At 41.7% G+C, this 16,679-nt stretch overlaps 1 protein-coding gene and 1 pseudogene across 1 annotated transcript in view; one reads left to right on the top strand and one right to left on the bottom strand.

Annotated features, from left to right (window-relative positions):
• Window positions 1–16,679, bottom strand: part of LOC102468603 (stabilizer of axonemal microtubules 1-like) — an 88,864-nt gene that overhangs the window by 44,761 nt on the left and 27,424 nt on the right. The gene's annotated exons all lie outside the window — the stretch shown is intronic.
• On the top strand, window positions 15,238–15,852 carry LOC106733695 (high mobility group protein B1 pseudogene; annotated as a pseudogene).

Below are 16,679 nucleotides of genomic sequence, written 5' to 3' on the forward strand. Positions count from 1 at the left end.
CTATTAGGAAGCTATCTCACCAGTTCGAGCAAGAGAACTAGGAAGGGGTATCAGGAGACAGGAGGTAGAGATGTGAAGAATTGTCAGGACTTCCAACATTTGGATACTACTCCACCATCTTCACTACTTTAATGAACCAAGGCCCTAGCCAGTGTTTCTAATGGAAAACCGGATGTCGGAACTGTAATTCCATACAGGACAGCAACTGCAGCTGGATTGTACACAGAGGTGAGAGGTTCCTTTTGTTGTTTGGTTTTCAGCCAAACACAGCAGCAATGGGCTTGGATTACAGGGCTCCCTGGCTATATTCCCTGGGCACAACTGCCCCAGGAAGGGCTAGGCCTGGCAGCTCACAGTGGAGCCCAGAGGGCCCCTCGTGAGGCAAGGAGGTGAGAGCCTCATAGCTGCCACTTGCAGTCTCCCCTGCCCTTTCTATTCCGGCAGCTGCATTCCAAAGACTAATGAGAACAAGGTGGAACATGGTTTAACAATTTTGATACATTCCTTAGCAAAACATAATTTCTTTAAAAACACATAGGCAGCATTACAGTGACTCCATCAGGCAAGACACATGTCAAGGAAAAAGCATGAGAAAATTTGGCAGGTATGTCTGACGTGTCAATAAATTAAGCTAAGTTTATTTTCACAAAACCAAACGGTCAGGCTTGCTGGTGGTTTCCTACTAAGGAGTAAGAATTACTCCCTAGAGAAAGTAATCAAAGTGCAATTAGACCAGTCCTGGAATTTTTTTAAACATACTATCCTTTCTTCACACATGATTGCTCTTTCATTTCTAACATAGATTCTTAACTCAAAGAAATAGTAATGTGTTTTTCTAGGTTCGGGTCCTTCACTGATAACACATGACCGTAAAACAGATTCTCTTTTGTAAAGCAATTGGTTTACAGTGAAGATTAAATGTCCTTCCCAGTGTATCCATTCATTTGTTCATTTCAAAAATAATAGCATTGTGGTTTGCTCTATTTCAGATATTTCAAATGCAGGCAAATAGAACATCTTTTTTTTCCTAATAATGGCAATAATTTTAGTCCCTGGGCAGAAATTTATCACTATGAGGATATTCCATTAAGATCCTATTTGAGTAAAAGGGTTTTGAATAAAAAGGAACTATTGTAACACAGTAACTATATTTTCAAAATGCAGCAAATACTCAAAGAACAGAGAAAACAATAATGGAGGAAGGTAAATATAATTTTAAAACAAATCAGACTGAAGACGGATGACCGTCTTGTGCCACAGAAAATGACACAGAAGTCTGACCATATGACAAGAAGGGATACTTCTCTCTGGCCTAAGAACTGAATTAACTTCTCAAAAGTACATGCATGCATGCATGCATACTCCACTGTGTTTATAAAGAGTGCAAAGATTTCTACCTGAGACATCTGCTGAATTTCAGCAACATTCAATAGTAGAAGCAAGAAGGAAACAGCTGTGACATCCAGTTGTGCAGGTGGTATGCTGCACAAGGGTGACACAGAAGAGGGCCCTGTTCGTTTCCAAGGAATCGAACAGTGGTTAAGTGCTGTACCCTGGTGGTTAAGTGCTGTATACAGAAAGCCAAGTCCAACATGGCGGGCCACAGTTAACATCCTGACCCCAGAATGTGGCTTGAACACACCAGGCACATGTGCATGCATGCCCAAAGTCCTGATGGGATAGAGAAATGGAGGAAAAGGGATTGTGGTGTAAGCATCTCCCACTAGGGTGGTAGGTGCTACCTCTCTCTTTCTCTCCCTCTGGCAATATACACACCCTCTGGCAATTAAGGGGAAAAAAGATATTGTCAATTTTGTTCAGTTTTTTAGGAATTATTTATTTTTTATTATGACTATTTAATTTGCTATAGGGCATGCACATTCACCTGAGAGACAGACAAGGAGAGAGAGAAAGTGAGGAAGCAAGCCACCAGGTCCAGGACTAGAACCACAGTTGGCCATGTGGGAGTTCAGCATCATAACCACTGCACCATCTGCTGTCCCACAATTTTGTATATTTAAACAACTCTTCAAGGAACAACAGTAAAGAACTGTTCATTTTTGTTTTTAGTTTTTGCTATAAGGCATGTGCAAAAGAGAGTGAGCGAGAGAGAGAGATCATCTCCCAGGATGATGGCCACACTGCAATCTCTTCTTTGCTCAGGACCCTAGACATGGGCGTATACAAGCCTGGCATGTTTTTTCAAGCCACCAAATCCAAGATTCTAACCACACAGCAGACTAGGTAGGATCCAGCACCTTAACCTTCATGCCACCAGCTGGTTCAAGAGCACTATTTTAATAAAATCAGCATGACAATTTTCTGACAGATGGAACTAAAATGCATTGTGGAAGGGGTATTTCTACTTTGCACAAAGGCTTCATCTGAGCTAGCAGTGGTCCTGATAGCGAGATCATGGCTACTGGATGAGACACAATTCAAACAATTATCTGGAATGAACAGCTGCTTCGAATCAACTTTTTAACCCAATACCTTGCACATAAGCACTTCATATATTATATAAGCAAAAAGGCAGCCACGTACCCCAGTGGTTAAGTGCTATATACAGAAAACTATTTGCTACTATATGAGCAAAAAGTTAGCAAGGTGATTCAGGCTTAGTCAGCTTAGGTGACTGACCAGTATCATGATTCCAACACTGTAGAGGTCATTGTCTCAGCACAGAGTGGAATCATGAGACCACAACCACATCCTTTACTTGGGGACAACCACGTTTTCTTCCGCACTTTCTCATACCTCGAAAAATGCACCCCAAGATGGTAGTGTTGCAAGAAGGCAGTGGCCCTGACTGCCTAGTCGCTGCACAAAAAGAACTTCTGATTATATATGGTTAATAAACACTGCTATAAGTAATGAGATTTCAGGGTGTATATATTACTGCAGCATAGACCAGTGTTACTTGACAAATGCGCGAGGTCAGGGAAACGTGACCTGGCTTTCCCATGCTGTGAGCTTTCCTAGGTTGTCCGCCAGCCCAGCCTGCCGTGACCTCTCGTGTCCAATAATGCTACTGGTGATGGACGGGGCTGGGTAAGGAAGAATGAACACTTAAAAATGTCTTCCCCTCTGCATCCTCACAATCCAAGTCTTCTGTGACGACTCCATACTTTCAGAATCTAAATGTTTCCTTCAAGAAAGATCCCGACTTTTAACACTGCCCTAAGATCCCTGAAATAAGGGTAATACCTGCAGCTTCAACAGTAGGGAAAATGTCACGTCTCTATGAGGTATGTGAAAGAAAACAGAAAGAGGAGTGAGAAGATAGATTTTACTTCGGATTTTGCAACTTCTAGCAAGTAAAGTAACTCCAAAGGTGAGTATCGGTGATAGAGAACAGTTCTCTGTGATAAGGAGTATTTACCAATGATAAAGAACTCAGAAAATAAAGGGCATTTCACTTCTGAGTGTCAATGTTTTCTTTTCAAAATGACGATAATAGGTTATCCTAAAAAGTAATGATGAGGATTACATCATGAAAACATTTCTAATCAAAGAAAGGTTATATAACAGAAAGATTAGGTCATCGGGACTGTCGTGACATATTTTTCTATGTTTTTCTATGCAAAATGCATCAAGACACTCCCGATGACCCAGAATCAACAGTTTACCACCGTGGCACACCAGTGCTCACCTGCAAGCTGGAAGCCATATGGCAACTAGAGCATCAGAACCCAAGGTTTGCCTGAAAGTACGCAGGGCACATGCCTGGGTGCCCAGGATCCTGAGCAATTAGACATTCAGGGATGTGGGGAGGGCTGCAGTATGGCAAGACCTTATCGAGGGTGACCCCCATTTCTCATTAGTTTACACATTCTATCATGAAAGAAAAAAATAAGTAAATATTAATCCCCCCAAAAAGCATCCATCCATACTTCCCCGCATATCCTAAGCCATGAGTCATCTGGACCCCAAGATGTCCTTCTAAATTCTAAGGAGAATAAAACCATTACTAATTAGACATTTATGAATGTCTAATTGAGTGTATATTATGTTAGCTATGTGCACAAGGCTAATAAAATTTCAGCCTAAATCTATATAGCACTCTACAGCTTATTAAGTTCTTTCATATGCATTGAATCATGAGAAAACTGTGCATTTTATATATTGAATATATATTTTATAAAGCACTTGGGCCCTTAGGATCATCAATGTATACACTATGCACATACCCCTGGTATATCACACACATTGTATGGAGGGTCAGTAGCATGTGACTATTAAATTATTACAACAATGTATATGCTATATCTTTACTTTTATAGTATATTAGTAGCCACGTTTATGATTTATATGATGCTAAGCACTTTGTCAGGAATAAAACCCCTAATTAAAATGAGCCTCTTGGAGCCAGCAGGTGGCATGGCAATTAAGGGCACTGGACTCCCACACAGAGACTGAGGTTCGAGTCCCAGACCTAGCGACTTGCTTTCTCATTTCCCTTTCTCTCTGGTCAAATTTTAAAAATAATAACAAAACAAGTTAAATAAATATATATATATTTTTTGAGAGGTTTTCACTATAGGGCGTGTGCACTCGCCAGACAGACAGAGACAGACATAGAGATAGAAAGCAAGAAATCACCCCCAAGGGGGGATGGTCATGCCACAATCCCTTCTCCTCCATTCTCCTCTCGGGATCTTGGGCACGCACACACATGCGCCCGGTGTGAGTTTTAAGCCACCGGGTCCGGGACGCAAACCACGGCCGACTACGTGGGAGTACAGCAACATAGCCATTACGCTAACTGCTGGTTCCCAATAAATGTATTTTTAAAAACAAGCCTCCTGTGGAAAAATATGATTTGCTTTATGATGATTCACTTTACACTGGCTTCCAGATTATATAGCAACCCAAATTATGCTGTACCTGAACACAGACTGTGAAAATAATTACTAATTGGGAGGTGAGGACTGTATAAATAAAAATCTTTGGAAATTTCCTCTGCATTTTGAACTTTCCCCTATGGAATGTATACCTTTTTATTTATAATAGGAAATAAGATTGCTTGACTTTAAGAGCACACAAAGTAGTTATCGAATGAGCTATATTGGCTATAACAAGACACGAGTGATCTCTCTCCTATCAGCTATCATGACTTTCAGAGAAAATGGCAAATATCCCACCTCATTTTAATGGAACCATCTGAGAATGGCTGAGGGACTAGAAAATTAATAAAACAAATAAAATGATGCCAGAACATAATATTCTATGCCTCTTTCTTTCCCTGACCCATTGCTTTTAAAGTGAAACTGGAGAGCAGACCCTCATCTGATACCAAATGACTAATTCAATTAAGCTCAAACTGAAGTCCTGTTTTATATAGATATTAATACAGTCTGCATTGATGTTTATAGAGCTTTGAGATTTTTTAGGTTATTGATGTTATCTGAACCTTAAGTGCTCAAATAGCCATAGTTATTAATGCAGATTTATCATAGGGAACTTCAAAAATATACACTTAATTTGCAGAGATGACCAATTCATAATTAAAGAACATGAGCTATAGGAAAATTTACTTTTTTAGCCATTATGCACACATCTACACTCATTTCATAATACTTCATTCTTCAAATGTTTAGCACTTCCAGCCTTTTTTTTTTAATAAATAAATAACTCATAAGTTATACAGTCACCAGAAGAACTAAGAAGTGGAATATCAAATTTACTTCAGATCATGCTGAAATGAAGTTTTTAATCTGAGCTATGTCACTCAAAGTTTCTCACCATTTAAGTCATGGGCAGCTTTCTGAACAGTACATTTGGACAGACATGATAAATTATTATTTTTTTAAGAGATTTTTGCTATAGGGCGTGTGTGCTCACCAGAGAGAGACAGAGAGATAGAAAGCAAGAAATCACCCCCCAGAGGGGATCTTTCTCTCTGGTCAAATTTTAAAAATAATAACAAAACAAGTTAAATAAATATATATATATTTTTTGAGAGGTTTTCACTATAGGGCGTGTGCACTCGCCAGACAGACAGAGACAGACATAGAGATAGAAAGCAAGAAATCACCCCCAAGGGGGGATGGTCATGCCACAATCCCTTCTCCTCCATTCTCCTCTCGGGATCTTGGGCACGCACACACATGCGCCCGGTGTGAGTTTTAAGCCACCGGGTCCGGGACGCAAACCACGGCCGACTACGTGGGAGTACAGCAACATAGCCATTACGCTAACTGCTGGTTCCCAATAAATGTATTTTTAAAAACAAGCCTCCTGTGGAAAAATATGATTTGCTTTATGATGATTCACTTTACACTGGCTTCCAGATTATATAGCAACCCAAATTATGCTGTACCTGAACACAGACTGTGAAAATAATTACTAATTGGGAGGTGAGGACTGTATAAATAAAAATCTTTGGAAATTTCCTCTGCATTTTGAACTTTCCCCTATGGAATGTATACCTTTTTATTTATAATAGGAAATAAGATTGCTTGACTTTAAGAGCACACAAAGTAGTTATCGAATGAGCTATATTGGCTATAACAAGACACGAGTGATCTCTCTCCTATCAGCTATCATGACTTTCAGAGAAAATGGCAAATATCCCACCTCATTTTAATGGAACCATCTGAGAATGGCTGAGGGACTAGAAAATTAATAAAACAAATAAAATGATGCCAGAACATAATATTCTATGCCTCTTTCTTTCCCTGACCCATTGCTTTTAAAGTGAAACTGGAGAGCAGACCCTCATCTGATACCAAATGACTAATTCAATTAAGCTCAAACTGAAGTCCTGTTTTATATAGATATTAATACAGTCTGCATTGATGTTTATAGAGCTTTGAGATTTTTTAGGTTATTGATGTTATCTGAACCTTAAGTGCTCAAATAGCCATAGTTATTAATGCAGATTTATCATAGGGAACTTCAAAAATATACACTTAATTTGCAGAGATGACCAATTCATAATTAAAGAACATGAGCTATAGGAAAATTTACTTTTTTAGCCATTATGCACACATCTACACTCATTTCATAATACTTCATTCTTCAAATGTTTAGCACTTCCAGCCTTTTTTTTTTAATAAATAAATAACTCATAAGTTATACAGTCACCAGAAGAACTAAGAAGTGGAATATCAAATTTACTTCAGATCATGCTGAAATGAAGTTTTTAATCTGAGCTATGTCACTCAAAGTTTCTCACCATTTAAGTCATGGGCAGCTTTCTGAACAGTACATTTGGACAGACATGATAAATTATTATTTTTTTAAGAGATTTTTGCTATAGGGCGTGTGTGCTCACCAGAGAGAGACAGAGAGATAGAAAGCAAGAAATCACCCCCCAGAGGGGATGGCCACACTGCAATCCCTTCTCCATTCTCCTCTCGGGATCCTGGGCATGCACGCACAAGTGCCCGGCGTGAGTTTAAGCCACCAGGTCCGGGACGCGAACCGTGGTCGACCACGTAGGAGTCCAGCGACATAGCCATTATGCTAACTGCTGGTCCCTGACATGATAAATGATTTACCTGCCCAGAAGTAACTTCCACATCATGTCTAAAGTGGACATTTGAGCCACTGCTCTTGGAGACTGTAGAAGTTGAGGAATGTGGGGATGAGAAGAAAGTAGTATTTTTTTTCATATATACCACATAGAAAAGGAGTTTCTTCATATATCTTTTATTTTTTCATTTTTGCTCTAGGGCATGTGTGCTCACCAAAGACAGACAGAAACAGAGAGGGAAAGTGAGAAATCGCCTCCCAGAGGGAATGGTTATACCGCAGTCTCTTCTCTTCCATTCTCCTCTCCTGATTTGGGACCTGCATAAACACATCCTGGGTATGATTTTTAAGCCAGCAGGTCTTGCACTCAAAGCACAGATTTGGCTATGTGGGATCCAACTGCCTTAATCACCACATCACCTGCCGGCCCATACCTATGTAATCTTACTTGAACTTTAAAACAGCCCACTTGCGGGACCAGCAGATGTGTAGTGTTTATGTCGCTTGACTCTCACATAGTCGACCAGTGTCTTAAAACTCACGCTGGGCATGTGTGCTTAAGTGCCCAAGATCTCGAGAGGAGAATAGAGGAGAAGGAATTGCAGTGTGGTCATCTCCCCAAGGGAGTGATTTCTGGCTTTCTGTCTCTCTGGCGAGCCTGCTTGGGGGCAAGCAGGTGGTGTGGTGGTTAGGGCACTGGACTCCCACATGGCCACCTATATAGTTCAAGTCCTGGACCTAGTGGCTTACTGTCTCACTTTCTCTCTCTCTGATGACTATAGCCAGTTTAAAAATAATAATGATGGGACCAGCAGTTAGCGTAATAGCTATGTTACTGGACTCCCACGTAGTCGACCACAGTTCGAGTCCCGGCCCCAGTGGCTTAAACTCACTCCCGGTGCGTGTGCGTGCGTGCCCAAGATCCCGAGAGGAGAATGGAGGAAAAGGGATTGCGGTGTGACCATCCCCCCTGGGGGCTGATTTCTCACTTTCTGCCTCTATGTCTCTCTCTGTCTGTCTGGCGAGCACACGCACCCTGTAGCAAAAACCTCTTCAAAAAAAAAAAGAAAAGAAAAAAGAAAAAAATAATAATGATGATGATAATAAATAAATTCTTTTAAAAAAAAAACAGCCTATTTGAATATCCTCACCTTTGCTTTGTACATGAGAAAGCAGATGCTCTGATCAATTAAGTCACTGGCCCAATGCCATACAGCTGCAAGTATGAGACTGAAGCCCACGTCTCAGACCAGGAGTCATCCACCTTTCATACAACAAGCAAAATTCACAGACTTCACACTTTCTTCTAACGACTGCCCAACAACCCATTCCTTACTACTTCCTATAGCTGACAACCACAGGCACTAAAAAATAAGGAAATCAACAGGTCCTCAAAGGATACTGGATTTCAAAGGCTCCAAGTTAAAACAATCACCTGAAAAGATGGGAGCTCTGACTATTATCACACTAACCTAGTCAGGTGTGACAGTTTTGTGGGCCATTTCATTTCTTTGTTGCTAAGCATTCTGTCAGGAAATAAAACCTGTAAGGTACAACTAGATTCCTATGGGGGTAAATGCAATTTGCTCTACACCAAGGCTTCTAAATCTCATGGTCACCAAAATCTGGTTGAACAGGTTTCTGGAAAATCTGACTGCTAAAGTCTGGGCTGAAGAAGGCAGTCTATGTAGTGATAGGAAAGGGACGCCATTTGTGAAAGTCTTCCCCAAATACCAGGCACTACTGAATCCCCAGAAGATGTGTCACATCATCCCATTCCATAGGAAAATAAGGCTGATAAAAACATCATCTTCTTTAATTTTCCCAGAGGGCACGTATGCTTCCCAGAAAGAGAGGGAAGGAGGGAGAAAGCACTCCCTGTGAAGAATAGTCACACCACACAACCCATTCTCCTTCATTTTCCCTCCTGTTGGTATTCTGGTCATCCACACATATGCACCTGGTGAGTTTCTCAAGCCACTGGGTCAGGGACTCAAACTGCATGGTCTGCATATGGCATTCAGCTGCCTTAACCACCAGGCCACAGGTTGGCCCCTGAAAAGATTCAATTCTTAAAGTATAATACTTCCCCACTAACCAAGTATCACAAACTGGGCTGCATGTCTCACAGTTCTAGAAGCCCAAAGTCTAAAACCCAAGGGTTATATAGTTCAAGTCCTGGACCTAGTGGCTTACTGTCTCACTTTCTCTCTCTCTGATGACTATAGCCAGTTTAAAAATAATAATGATGGGACCAGCAGTTAGCGTAATAGCTATGTTACTGGACTCCCACGTAGTCGACCACAGTTCGAGTCCCGGCCCCAGTGGCTTAAACTCACTCCCGGTGCGTGTGCGTGCGTGCCAAAGATCCCGAGAGGAGAATGGAGGAAAAGGGATTGCGGTGTGACCATCCCCCCTGGGGGCTGATTTCTCACTTTCTGCCTCTATGTCTCTCTCTGTCTGTCTGGCGAGCACACGCACCCTGTAGCAAAAACCTCTTCAAAAAAAAAAAGAAAAGAAAAAAGAAAAAAATAATAATGATGCTGCTAATCCATAAATTCTTTTAAAAAAAAAACAGCCTATTTGAATATCCTCACCTTTGCTTTGTACATGAGAAAGCAGATGCTCTGATCAATTAAGTCACTGGCCCAATGCCATACAGCTGCAAGTATGAGACTGAAGCCCACGTCTCAGACCAGGAGTCATCCACCTTTCATACAACAAGCAAAATTCACAGACTTCACACTTTCTTCTAACGACTGCCCAACAACCCATTCCTTACTACTTCCTATAGCTGACAACCACAGGCACTAAAAAATAAGGAAATCAACAGGTCCTCAAAGGATACTGGATTTCAAAGGCTCCAAGTTAAAACAATCACCTGAAAAGATGGGAGCTCTGACTATTATCACACTAACCTAGTCAGGTGTGACAGTTTTGTGGGCCATTTCATTTCTTTGTTGCTAAGCATTCTGTCAGGAAATAAAACCTGTAAGGTACAACTAGATTCCTATGGGGGTAAATGCAATTTGCTCTACACCAAGGCTTCTAAATCTCATGGTCACCAAAATCTGGTTGAACAGGTTTCTGGAAAATCTGACTGCTAAAGTCTGGGCTGAAGAAGGCAGTCTATGTAGTGATAGGAAAGGGACGCCATTTGTGAAAGTCTTCCCCAAATACCAGGCACTACTGAATCCCCAGAAGATGTGTCACATCATCCCATTCCATAGGAAAATAAGGCTGATAAAAACATCATCTTCTTTAATTTTCCCAGAGGGCACGTATGCTTCCCAGAAAGAGAGGGAAGGAGGGAGAAAGCACTCCCTGTGAAGAATAGTCACACCACACAACCCATTCTCCTTCATTTTCCCTCCTGTTGGTATTCTGGTCATCCACACATATGCACCTGGTGAGTTTCTCAAGCCACTGGGTCAGGGACTCAAACTGCATGGTCTGCATATGGCATTCAGCTGCCTTAACCACCAGGCCACAGGTTGGCCCCTGAAAAGATTCAATTCTTAAAGTATAATACTTCCCCACTAACCAAGTATCACAAACTGGGCTGCATGTCTCACAGTTCTAGAAGCCCAAAGTCTAAAACCCAAGGGTCAGTTCCTCTGAGGGCTGAGAGAGACAATCTGTCCATGCCTCTCTCCTGGCTTCTGTGTGCCTCCGGCAGTCCAGAGTTTATAGATGGCATTCTCCGTGTGTCTTCACGTCACCTTCTTTCTGTCTGCCTCTGTGTCCAAATTCCCCCTCTTGCCCAGAATGTCAGTCATACTAGATTGGGACTCACCCTAATGACCCTGTGTTACCTTGATTACCTCTATGAAGATCCTTTTCCAAATAAGGTCACATTTTGAGGCACTGGGGGGTCAGGACTGCAATATTTTGGGAGGTGCAAAATTCAGGTACACAAGGGTCAGGCAGCCTCCCATGAACCCCTACTCTATACAAAGCTGGCACCTCTTCAGGGAGCCACACCTGCTCAGGAGAGGACCAGAGCAGCTCTAGGTGAGAAGGCTCAGAGTGCAACAGGTAGGCTGGAAGCAGCAGGGAGAGGAAGAAAAGCAGCTCATCGTGAGCATGCACTGTTCTGATGACTAATGAAAAATTTCATTTTCAATATTGCCACACACCTGTGGATGGCTTGTGCCTAATTGCACCTGCCGCATGGCAGCATGGAGCTAACAAGAATACAGGGCTTAGTCAGCCTCAGCCTACTTTCTGTCTAGTGGCCAGGACCTGTTGTCTGTGATCACCATAGTAGAAAATATCACATCAAGACTATACAGGAAATGGAGCTGGCAGGTGGCATGGTGGTTAGGGGTGCTGGACTCCCACATGGCTGACCATGGTTCAGGTCCCAGACCTGGTGTCTTGCTTTCTCACTTTCTGTCTTTCTCTCTCACTCACTCTATCCCTCTCTGGTCAAATTAAAATAAATAAATAAATACACAAAGAAAGTTAAATAAAAAATAATTTTTAATAAAAGACTATACAGGAGACGTATGAGGCACAGCATTCTGTAAAAATACAGAGCAGCATGACTGACTCCAACCAGGATGTCGTCAAGAGAGAACTGGCAGGGCTAACAGGTGGCATGGTGGTTGAGGCACTGGACTACCACAGGGCTAACCAGAGTTCAAGCCTTGGACCTGACAACTTGTTCTCTCTCTTTCTCTCTCTCTCGTGAGTGCATGTGTCCTATAGCAAATTAAAAATTAAAAAAAATTCAATTAATAACTCTTTTTTAAAAGCAAGAGAGGGACCATCAGATGGCATAATGGTTACGTTACTGGACTAACCACATAGTCGACCACAGTTCAAGTTCATGCTGGAGTGTGTGCCTACATGCCCAAGATCCCCAGAGTAGAAGGGATTATAGCATGGTCATCCTTCTGGGGGGTGATTTCCCACTTTCTGTCTCTGTCTCTCCAGCAAGTGCATGCACCCTGTAGTAAAAATCTCTCTAAAAAAATAAAATAAAAAGCGAGAGAACTGGCTTTGCTGTGGGCAGAATTTTGACAGAAGGCACAGAAGATAAACATACTAGGGGACTTCACCAAGTTCATTAAATAGGTAACTAAAGGAGAGTTTATTTTAATACAGAAAAATTGAAATCTATGCAGTTTTTCAAAATATGAATTTTCCATGAACTTTTTTTTTTTTTTGGAGAGATTTTCACTGTAGGGCGCGTGCACTCGCCAGACAGACAGAGAGAGACATAGAGACAGAAAGCGAGAAATCACCCCCCAGGGGGGATGGTCACACCGCAATCCCTTCTCCTCTATTCTCCTCTCGGGATCTTGGGCACGCACGCACACGCGCCCGGCGTGAGTTTTAAGCCACTGGGTCTGGGACACGAACCGCGGTCGACTACGTGGGAGTCCAGCAACATAGCCATTATGCTAACTGCTGGTTCCCAATTTTCCATGAACTTTTTGAAAACCTCCTGTGAAAGGTAAAGAGAACTAATACCCACTGAGAGTTTCTTATGGAGACATTCTGCCAGGGTCTTGGGTAAATTACCACCTCCAATCTCTAAAATAACCCCGTGTAATAGAAATTATTATGCCTGATTTACAAGTGAAGACACTGCAGTTTGGAGATTTCCAGGGAGGGAGATGAAGCCAGAATCCTGGAAAACAAAAGGTCTCATGTGGCACAGAATTTAGGTGGTAGGCTCTCAAGAGGTTGGAAGGAAATGCAAACCTACAAAATGAGAAAAACCAATTCATCTTTTTTTTTTTAAGAGAATTTTTGCTATAGGGTGTGTGTGCTCACTGGAGAGAGAGAAAGTGAGAAATCATCCACCATAGGAATGTGATGCCATGCCACAATCCCTTCTCCTCTTGGGATTTGGACAAACACTCACATGCACCCAGCATGAGTTTCAAGTCACCAGGTCTGGGACTTGAACCATGGTTGGCCACGTGGGAGTTTGGCACCTTTATCATCATGCCATCTGCTGGCCCCTAATTTATCTTATCCTGACACCAAGACAAATGCTAAAGTATGACCTAGGATGCAAAAATTAGAGAAACTGTATTCCAAAAATGTCATCTACTTAGTTCGCTGCAGTGAAATAAAATAGATTATAGTAGCCAAAATAGTAGAAAAACTCAGAAAGGTATAGAACTGGTTGTTTAAAAACAAAAGTGATCATGTAACCAGCTGAGATAGCCACACATATGTGGGCATGTTTATGTACGTGTTTTCGCATGTAACTTTTTTTTCTCCTTAGGCCCTTAAAACCTTTGGAAAATATTATGACAACGTGCCATGTATGGAAAAGAGGAATGGGTTAAAGTTACTGTTTTCTTAGGATCTGTCTGGCATTTGACAGTCATGAACCAGTACGCTATCTGGAAAGATTTAGGACATCGGCTATAAAATTATTTATTAGTTGTTATTTATACTATGTGCTCACTGGCAGACCACCCAGTGCTCTAACAATAAAACCAGTCACGCCGCATCTCCCCAAAACAAGCACAAGACCAAGGGGGCCGCTTTTGGGTGTCACCACTGAAGGATGTGGCTTCCGGCAGGAAAGCATGTTATGTATTTTGAAGGGGCTGCAATAGCAGCAGAAACCCAGGGAACCAGAAACCACCCAGGCCCAGCAGGAGAGGGCTTTGCTCTGGTAAGCAGTTCTCCTCTGGGGGTCTCTGTTCTGTCATCTGTAAAAGGAGGGGCTGCTCCAAACATCTCTCAGATTCCTTCCTCTTTGAATCCTGGATTTTTAAAAGACTGGAACCTGTTAGCAGTTCTGCACTAACCCCAGGATATGATCTGGGGCTAATCTCAGTGCCTGGAGGGCCCGGTATCTGACAGGCTGCCAACATCTCTTCTACCTCCCAATTTGGCTTGTTACTGAGCTAACAAGGCATGTTCGAACATTCTTAAAAGCCTCAAAAGAAAAGCTCATTGTACAATGTCTAATTTTATTAAATATGTCAAGGTCACAGTTCCACTAAACTATCCAGGAAGACATTGAGATTTTCTTTTTGAAATGTAGAAAGTAACTACATTTCTGCTGCTTGTGCTAATTTACATAAATATAATCATAAATCAATCAAACTAACTTCTCTTTTCCCATACCTCCCAACCACCCCCAAAAGAGAGTCTGGGAATTTGTACTTAGGTGCCTTGAGCAATTTGTCTAAAATTTAATTAATCTAATGCAGACATACAAACATCTCCTCCTTTGGTATACGCAGCTACTCCACATTAATCCCCTCACTTCTAGTGATCAACATCTCCCAGGCTGGAAGTGGCATCAGCCAAAGTCCTGTTTGTGGAGTGACTAAGTCAGGGAGTTTACCAGTGGCTGGAATTCAGCCTCAAGTTTAAGGATAAAGAGGTCCAGCAGAGTTAAGTTGCCTGTTCAGCCCAGGTCATGTAAGCCTACTGACTAGACCTTGTGAGTCCAAGTCGTCTATCCTCACAGCGGGATGCTCTTCTGGCTGGTAGGAAAGGGCATAGAGGAATGTTCCTGCCCTTTCCTAGCCTTGTTCATACTGATGGCTCCTAGCCCTGGCTACATCCTAGTCACCACTGGGATCACATCCTATCCCAGGCCTGATAAACTGCTCACAGAATCTACAGTTTTCTCAGAGCTCCCCCAAATCATTCAGGATTAGAAACTACTGCACATTGGAAGTACACTGAGCTCCATAGACACAACACCAGGGCAAGTGAGAGCCGGATGGGCACTGGGCGACTCTGTGCTTCACGGAGGAAAGATAACTGAACATGGGCAAAGGAGATCCTAAGAAGCGGAGAAGCATAATGTCATCATATGCATTCTTTGTGCAAACTTTCCAGGAGGAGCACAAGAAGCAGCACCCAGATGCTTCAGTCAGCTTCTCGGAGTTTCCTAAGAAGTGCTCAGAGAAGTGGAAGGCCATGTCTGCTAAAGAGAAAGGGAAGTTTGAAGATAGGGCAAAGGCGGACAAGGCCTCTTATGAAAGAGACATGAAAACCGATATCCCTCCTAAAAAAGAAACAAAAAAGAAATTCAAGGATCCCAATGCACCCAAGAGGCCTCCTTCAGCCTTTTTCTTGTTCTGTTCTGAATATTGCCCAAAAATCAAAGGAGAACATCCTGGGCTATCCATTGGTGATGTTGCAAAGAGACTGGGAGAGCTGTGGAATAACACTGCTGCAGATGGTAAACAGCCTTATGAAAAGAAGGCTGCTAAGCTGAAGGAAAAATATGAAAAGGATATTGCTGCATACCGAGCTGAAGCAAAGCCTGATGCAGCAAAAAAGGGAGTTGGCGAGGCTGAAAAGAGCAAGAGAAAGGAGGAGGAGGAAGATGGGATGAGGAAGGAAAATGAAGAGGATGAAGATGAAGATGATAAATAAGTTGGTTCTAGCGCAGTTTTTTTTTTTCCTTGTCTATAAAGCATTTAACCCCCATGTACACAATTCACTTCTTGTAAAGAAAAGGATTGAAATCTAAGGCTGTGTAAGATTTGTTTTTAAACTGTACAGTCTTTTTTTATATACTGAATGTGTCTTTAGATAGCCCTGTCCTGGTGGTATTTTCAATAGCCACTAACCTTGCCTGGTACAGTATGGGGACTATAAATTGGAATGGAAATTTAAAGCAGGTTCTTGTTGCTGCACAGCACAGATTAGTTATATATGGGGATGGTAGTTTTTTCATCTTCAGTTGTCTCTGATGCAGCTTATACGAAATAATTGTTCTGTTAATTGAATACCACTCTGTATTTGCAAAAAAAAAAAAAAGAAAGAAAGAAAGAAAACAGTTGCAGCTGTTTTGTTGACATTCTGAATGCTTCTAAGTAAATATAATTTTTTATGAAAAAAGAAATTATATATACATATATATGTGTGTGTATATATATATATATATACATAACTTATATTTTATATTTTTGTATGGGGTCTTCCTTTGGGGACCCAGTTCTGTCATCTTCAAAAGAAAGGGCTACCCTAAAGTCTTTTAGGTCCCTTTTTCTGTGAATTCTGAAGTTTTGAAAGACTGGATTTTTTTTTTATAATTTTTGTCATATAGCACATACACTCAAGAAGACAAAGACATTGAGATGGAAAGTGAAAAATCACCCCTCAGGGGGATTGGCCATACCACAATCCCTTTTCCATTCTCCTCCTGGGATTTTAAAAACATACCCTCACATGTCCAGCATGATTCTTAAGCTGCCAAG

This window comes from Tupaia chinensis, unplaced genomic scaffold (genome assembly GCF_000334495.1).
Source record: "Tupaia chinensis unplaced genomic scaffold, TupChi_1.0 Scaffold144392_1, whole genome shotgun sequence".
Lineage (NCBI taxonomy): Eukaryota > Metazoa > Chordata > Mammalia > Scandentia > Tupaiidae > Tupaia > Tupaia belangeri.